General features: G+C 39.1%; 1 long non-coding RNA gene across 1 annotated transcript; it reads left to right on the top strand.

Annotated features, from left to right (window-relative positions):
- On the top strand, positions 1-2314 carry LOC124651775. The gene is made up of 3 exons (XR_006987499.1): positions 1-32; positions 546-723; positions 2181-2314. It is a non-coding gene; the product is annotated as an uncharacterized LOC124651775 (long non-coding RNA).
- Positions 2315-8089: the final 5775 nt, after the last annotated feature.

The raw sequence follows: 8089 nt of genomic DNA, 5'->3' as shown, positions 1-8089 counted from the left end.
GACCTCCATACTATAACCGGGTTCCAGTGAAGGTGAAAACCTACTGCATGGCTACAGATCAAAATTATGATATTTGGGGTTATCTGCACATTGAATTTGTGGTAATGAGATGTAATCTCATTTTGTTTTATGTGTGTCTGTGGGCCGTTTAGCATAGTTATAATTTACATACACGGTTTGCAAGTAAACAAGTGTTGCCACTGTAATTGGCAAGATGCTAGCCTGATGTATGAGTTTGTTCTTGTGCGAGTCTAGCTAGGATCTGATATACTTCATTTTTTGAGGATATGCAGGAAATGTGGGAGCTCAGTTCTGGTGTTCATTTAAATATGATAAAAAAATCTTGTGCTGGGCATGCTTAACTAGGCGTGTTGCTGATTTTGGCTGTGCCGAACCAAAATCACCTTCTAATCTCGTGTAAATTATTAGGGATTTATCGTGTACCCTGTTTCTTGATGATTGAGTGAAGCTCCTGCAGTTGGGACAAGCTCCCGGCTCCCTCATATTATTAAGTTTTGATTCTGACCATATAATTTTGTTGAAAGGGTGTCGTCGTGAGTGTGGAGCAGCTGGAGCTGGGTGAAGGAAATGGATCAATGTCGCTTGTTTGAGGCTGGACTTGGTCGAGTGCAACCTGGAGAAACAGGTCGAGGCCAGCATAGTGTCTGCCAAGTACTTACGGACTATTAAATGCTACAATGAGCTTACGAGAACACTGCCAAGGTACTGGGTTTATTTCCCTCTGATTTGTGCTCTTTTGGTCTTATTTATGCTTATTTGGTCTGGTATGTATCCCTGCAATTGAGATGGAAAATTTGTGGTACTCATATGTATGCTTCCAAATCTAACTATGATGGTTAATGATCCTGGATATTTTTTGGACTCTGTGGTAAATGTAGCTGCCATTTACAAAGGGGTTGGTTCTGAATAGTTTACCTTACAGTTCATGGTTTCCTATTCACGAGTGTGTTTAGAATCCTTGCTGATCCTGGATATTTTTGGTGGTATAAATCTATCATTTCAAGTGTCTTCTTATTTCGCTTTCAAGTGTTGTTTTGGCAATGCTGTTTGAATAATTAATCTTGTCACATGTGGGGTGACAATGATTTGCATCTGTAACATAATTCATATATTGCTAATTGCTCACTACAGCTACATGTAAGTAGTCATCATGATATTTGTAAAAACTCAGGACTGAACATTGGGGAATTTGATTTAAAATGTTGTTTAACCTCATATAATTTCTACCAGTACGTCTGTGGTTCGTCTTTCTTACATTGTGTCAATTGTTTTCAGGAAACAAGCGTCATTCATACGTAGCTAATGTTTAGATGAGACACACAACTATTATTTCTGAATGTTCAGTGAATCAAGAGGGCTCTTGTCACAAATGTTTTATAATCATTGAAATGTCCGTTAATATATCTAGTTTGTCTCATGATTTGGGAGTCATTGACAACAAATTATAGTACTTTACTGGATACTTCTCTTGTACAATTTGTGTACCTGCATTTTCCATGAATGTCCTCGGAAAAGCAGAAGAGTGTCTATTTCTCGCACCATTTCCTCTTAATCACGCGGTGACGTTTATTATACACTTTATCTGAAGAAATTGACTTTTATTTGGTTCATATTTTGCGTGTTCATTCTCGCCGGCTACGCGCAACATCGAGCTCGGTTCAGTTAAACGCTGCACTCTATTAAATAACAGTTACATGTTTACTAGAATTACTTATGCTAAAGCTACTTGGAAATCTGGAGTTATTTAGCTCATCATAACATTAATTAAATTTCTCTTCATCGACCATGGTTCTGCCATAGGGAGGTAAAATCCCTCATTTAAATTTTGCAAACAAAATAGCTGGAGCTGGAAATGATTTGTCGCTGGTAGGTTTCTGTGCTTATGCGAACCTTTTATGGTTTATGGGTTTTATATGTTACTGTGTGGTCTTTTCGAATCACGCAAAACATTGACATTTCATTATTTCGGTGCAACATCGATAGAAGATCTGTGCTTAGACACACTATACATTGCATTCACATAATTCCTACTTTAGTGTACAGAGTTATTGAATTGGATATGTTACCCTTTGTAAGCAGCTTTCACTTGAAGTGCTCTGTGTATACATATCGATGCGTTCTTAATAATTATTACCATGCTTGTTTACTTGTTTATGCAGAAAATGGTACAAGAGAAGTGGGAGAAGCTCGCATGCAAGACATGAAGGTCAGTGGGACACGTCCACAGCATGCATGAGGTCGAGCTGCTCGCCCCCAAGGCCCACCATGGCGACCTCATCGTCGCTGTTCAATATCTCTACCGAAAGGTCGATTTTTTTCTATGGACACACGCGGATCGATTGCTGCTATATTATTCAATAGCGTTCTGCACCATACTTTAGTGATCTATGGTCGAACCAAATAGTCTACTTTATGATTTGATGATTTAACTTGATGTTGCACTTCAAATTGTCTTGTTGTTGCAATGGTGTTCGTTATCTAGCTATATGATCTGCTTGTCTTGTTGGTGGATTCTATCAATATGTCGATGTTCATGGAACAATTGTAATTTCAATTTTGCTGAATTGATATTTTAGGTGTTGAGAGAATTTGTGTCTACAAAGTCTACAACTTCACAAATCAGTATACCTCTAGTGATTGACGGAATATATATCACTTTTAGGATCATGCACTACATGATTTATATCTCGTATTAAGCATGATCTTGTGTCGACATAAAATTCTGTGTGTTATGGTTTAGTATTGATTACTATGGTCAATTACACTGATTAGGCTTTATTTGACTGTAGTTCCTCATTATTGGTCTAATCCTGATTCCTATCTCTTTTGTTCATGGTATTGTATTATTTTCTAGGTCTATTTGATGCCACGGTTTAGCTAATAGTACCAAGTAATTGATCCAGATTACTGACATGATATGCATGATTTATCCTAATCATGTTATGCTGTAATTTATCTTATGTACGCTACTCTTAGTTGGACAATCAGTCCATCATGTTGTTTCAACATAGCATTGATTTCCCCGCACCATTATGTTGTTGGTTTATCTTAGGACACCAAAACAGAAGCTTCTAATCCTATATGAATAGTGTTAGGGCGTGTAAGATTTAATGGTCCCTCTCTTGACAATAAAGAGGGGCCAGCACTATACTTAGTACTGTGGTTGGTTGATTCAAACTTAGTATTTAAGGTTCCTTGTTCTCAACGATCTGATTTCTTAAGTTGAAGAAGTCAAGGGTGGAGTTGTGTAACTTGTGTCTGCACTCTAGTTACGCTACCTTTACCACCAACTCTTCATTCATTTTACCAGTTCTTTTTTGCTTAGTAGTTCCGGCCTCGTAGCATGTCATTTGTTTGTTTCCTTTCCCTCTGATAATATACCATCTGGCCTTGTTGCTTGAAGTAGCAATATTCGTGATCATCATACCTGTTGCCTATGAAGGTGTGTCCTTGTTTCTTGTTGAGCTGGATGATACTATCATGTATTGTTGTTTTACTAGTTCAAGATTGTTGAGCTGGGTGTTTTATTGCTTTGTTATCTTCCTTCTTGATCTGACATTGAAGTGTTCAATTTGCAAATCCAGGACTTCGATGCCTCTACACTTGGCTGCTCGCCATAGTCCTCATAGTCCTCCACCAAACCCCGAGGCTGGCGGCTAGTGAATCCCTTCCTGCCCTGATCGTGAGGTTGCCTCTCCTCACCTTGTTTGATATTTTTCTGGACAATGGTGTGTTAATCACACTTTCTGTTATGTACATGGAAATATGTGTAGATGTTTGCATTTGCTAGGGATATCTTAATAAATTGTGAACATCCTTTTTCGCTCTTCCTCTGGGCTAGAGTTGAGGTTTGCTTGACCTAGTTTTGATCTCTATTTGCCCTATTATGGAGTGCATGGCTTATTTTGGTGCTTATTTGAGAATCTTGTTACCTTGCAAAAGCCCAACAAGACCTGGATATTAAGTTTGGTGTTTAGTATCAAATTCTGAATAATGTCAACATCCAAGTCTTTTACATGCATTATTCCTCTACATTGTGATCTTGGTTTCATAGAAAGGACACCTCCATAATTTGTTAATGTCTTGCAGTTTACTTGAGGCACAGATTCTGACCCATAGTCTGAGACCTTTTGGGTCCTTGTATTTGCAAGTTAAAATATTATTGGTCAATATGTTATCAAGATCAAGTTAAAAGTTGATTTTGGTTGGTCATGTTGCATGTTCTCTGATCTGCGAATCTTATGTGCATGTTATGGGTCCAACAATTATGTCCTGCTGATCTGAGCCATCTAGTTATATTAGTGCAAGTCTGGGTTGTGCTAAATCAGGTTGGAATTTTGTTCCTTCTAACACTTAAGTTTTATGATATAGGTGATTTGATTAACTACTTTTGTTTTGGTAAAAAAATTCCAACACAAATTACGCCTTCCGTATGCTTTGCTAAACCTGACTTAAATAATGATGTTAGCGATCTGCTCTGATGTTATTCTTTGCATCTGTAACTGCATCATTTTCCATTAGTTTTACTAAGAACTGCTTGGCGAGTATTAAAAATTAAACTACCATTCTAATAGATATTCTTTCTTTGCAATTCGTGGATTTGCAGTTAGCGCTAGCAATGAATATTGCTTCATGTAGTTCTTTGTCAGTTTAGCTTCCTGGCTAGCTGTAGCTACAGTCTATGAATACGCACTTTGGGCAAGTGGAGCAGGGAGGCAGCGGGATTGGTTATCGGTAATTAGTTTCCTAAGATGACATCGAGTTTAAGTTGTCACATAGACCGATCTATCTATTTCCAACGTTTGGTGCTGATACATATATTTAATGTTGTCACAGTTGCTAAGATAATGCACACACCACATATTTATATGTATTTCTATGAGTTGTATATAGTTAGTGTGCTGTTGAAAGTAGTGGGTACCAATCAATCAATGGGTTGTCACTCTCTACAAAAGATTCATGTCACACTAGCTAGTTAGCTATCCTTACTGACATTTGTCTTCGCAAGAAGCCTGTGGTACAAATCTCATAATTTTTCCTTTTGGACACATATGGTCTAAATTTCATGAACCTGGGACCTGGAACCTGGAGCTAGCTAAGCTGGCATTTGGTGCTCCATTTGATTTAGTCTTTCTCCTGGGCATACTTCGTAGCTAGTGTCCCTTGCATCTGAGCTGCAGATCTTCATGCGTGTTCACGATGACTTCCTCCACTCGGTTACTAGAGACAAGAGCTACAACGACTTGTAGGTGCCTTCCGATGCCTTTTACTGATAATTTGGTGTTGTTTGGCTACCCGTGCTACGCAATCGTTTGTGGTCGCGAAGATTGTGAATTTAGCATTTGTTTTTTACTGCTCATTTGTGTTTGTGGTTCTCTGTGGTGAAGTGCTGATTAGATGTCTGGTAAAATCCATTCGATTAAACAGTATGCCCTTTACTGATAATTTTGTGTTATTTGTCTACCCGTGCAACGCAATAGTTTTTTGTCGCGAAGGTTGTAAATTTAACATATGTTTTTGACTTCTCATGTGTGTTTGTGGTTGTCTGTGATGATGAAGTGCTGATTAGATGTCTGGTATAATCCATTTGATTAAACATTCATCTTATTCATTTCCATTAAGATACATCTTAGCAAGCTTCTGTGAATTTAATCATCTTATTCATTTTCAAGGAGATACATTATAGCATGGTTGGAATCTGTCTTACTCCCTCCGTCCGGAAATAAATGACTCTGGTTTATCTAGATTTGCATGTATCTACACACTAAAACGTGTATAGATACATTTTAATCAAGAGAAATCAGAGTCACTTAATTTCGAACGGAGGAAGTAGATTTTGTGGGAAAACAGTGAAATTTCATACTTTGCCTACCATCTTGTTATGTTTTGTTGTTGGCTCATTTATATGGTTTCACCAATTCACGGTAGCAGACTGCCAGCAACCTGGTTTTTTTATATTTTGTGAATCCTGGCAACCATTTGGCTCTGGAGTAACTTTTTTTTTTTTGAAACAAGGCAAAAGATTTGCCATTTTCATTGATTAAGAAGAAAGTTTTTAGGAGTCTTACAAACCACAACTTGACTAGGATGTCAAGTCGAAAAAAACAAAAGCCTACTCTCGCGGTATTACAATACTCAACGCTTTAGCCCCCGCAACGCTCCAAAGAGTAACTTCTTCTTTGATTTTGGAAACAACCATGTTCAAGGTTGAGACATCGCTCCGAAAAACGCGAGCATTTCTCTCCTTCCATATCTCCCAAGAGACCAACATAACAAGAGATTTCATGGCCTTCTTAGAGGGCCCTTGCTTGTGAATTCTTTCACTCCACCAATCTTTGACGTTACGCATAGTGTGCCAACTAGTTGGATCAACATCATGGAGAGCTAACCAATCCTTCACCTTTACCCATACCCTAGTTGTGAAAGAACACTTGAAGAGAAGGTGAGAGGCGGTCTCATTAGCACGATTACAAAGCTTGCATGTACCGCAATTTTGCCAACCTCTTCTTTCGAGTCTATCCGCCGTCCAAACTCTATTTTGAATAATCAACCATGCAAAGATCTTGCATTTAGGAGGGGCCCAAGGCTTCCAAACTAGAGAAGGCATGGATGATTTGGGATGTCCCAAAAATTGCATGGAGTAGGCCGACTTTGAAGAGTAGCATCCATCATTTGTGAGTTTCCAAACAGTATACTATTCAAATGGGCACAAGAACGGAGACTTGAGTTTTCTTCATTCACTAGAGTTATTGTCTCATGCGAGTAGAAGCAGTATACTAATGGGTGTCTTGCATGGGGATAATGGTGGTATACTAGCAATTGAGCTTGCGGTGTGTGGAAGTTAGGCTCCCAGTGTTTGTTTACCTATTTGGTGACGTGGCAGTTCCGGCTCCAGCGGAGCTATTGCTGGACTGGTCGTTGCCTTCCGCGACCCAACAGGTATCCGTCCTACATAAAGTTTATGGGGAGAGTTTATTTTCTTCAGTCCCACAACAGTAGGCTACTTCCTAGTGCCAGAAAGTAAACACGCGTAAAACAGAGTGTACTCTTCTAGCATTCATGTCGTTATGTATACTTGGTCACTCCATATTTGAAAGTTTGCCACTGTAGCTAACTTGAGATAAATATAAGCTTTAAACTAAGGTTGTATGAATGCAACAAAGAAATGGTAAACGAAGAGTAGAATCATGCATTCATGTCGTTATGTATACTTGGTCACTTCTGAACCAAATGACAGCTTTGTCTACCAGCCAGGCAACACTTGTTTTATGTTGCCATGTGAATCATTGATTTTACGCAGCTGCTAATCAAACGTTTCATGCAGCTGGTCATGGAGGACAGAAGGAGATCTGCCAGTGCTCGCACCCTTATCACTGCTCCGCTATGGCTGGGAGTGGTCGACTCCTCCCCTCCGTGGCACAAACTCTTGGACATTTTGTCCCAGCATCAAGCTCATGCAACCCAGGAAAATCTTTATTGATTGGATGGCGTCTTACTGTGGTGAAGAAGAATCCATTGGGATGGCTCGTGTTCATGTGTTTCTCATCGCTGGAGTTATATTTTTCTCATCACTGGAGTTATAGTCCTCACGCGAGTATAAGTAGTATACTAATGGACTGTTGTGTTGTTGTAGCTTGGGAGGCTAGTGTCTTGCATGGGGAAGTTAGGAACCCAGTGTTTGTTTACCTATTTGCTATTTGGTGACCCTGCTGATCCTGCTTCATCGGAATTGTTGTTGGGCTAGCTATTGCTTTCTGGTACCCAACAGGTATTTTTGTGTAGTTTATTTTCTTAAGTCTCACCACAGTAGTCTACTTCTTGTGCCAGAAAGTAAATAAAGTAAAATAGAGCGTAACTCTTCTAGCATATTATTCACCTGGGCAAGGGCTATAGAGCAGCAGTCACATTTGGATGTTTGCCACTGTTGTTGCTCAGTTGAGATAAATATAAGCTTTAAACTTAGGCTGCTGTGTGAATGCAAGAAAGAAATGGTAAATGAAAAGTAGAATCATGCATTTATGTGGTTTTGTATACTTGGTCACTCCCGAACCAAATGATAGCTTTGTGT

The sequence above is a fragment of the Lolium rigidum genome, chromosome 5 (genome assembly GCF_022539505.1).
Source record: "Lolium rigidum isolate FL_2022 chromosome 5, APGP_CSIRO_Lrig_0.1, whole genome shotgun sequence".
Lineage (NCBI taxonomy): Eukaryota > Viridiplantae > Streptophyta > Magnoliopsida > Poales > Poaceae > Lolium > Lolium rigidum.
Note: the sequence above shows the minus strand (reverse complement) of the source record. Positions and strands in the feature narration are given on the sequence as shown.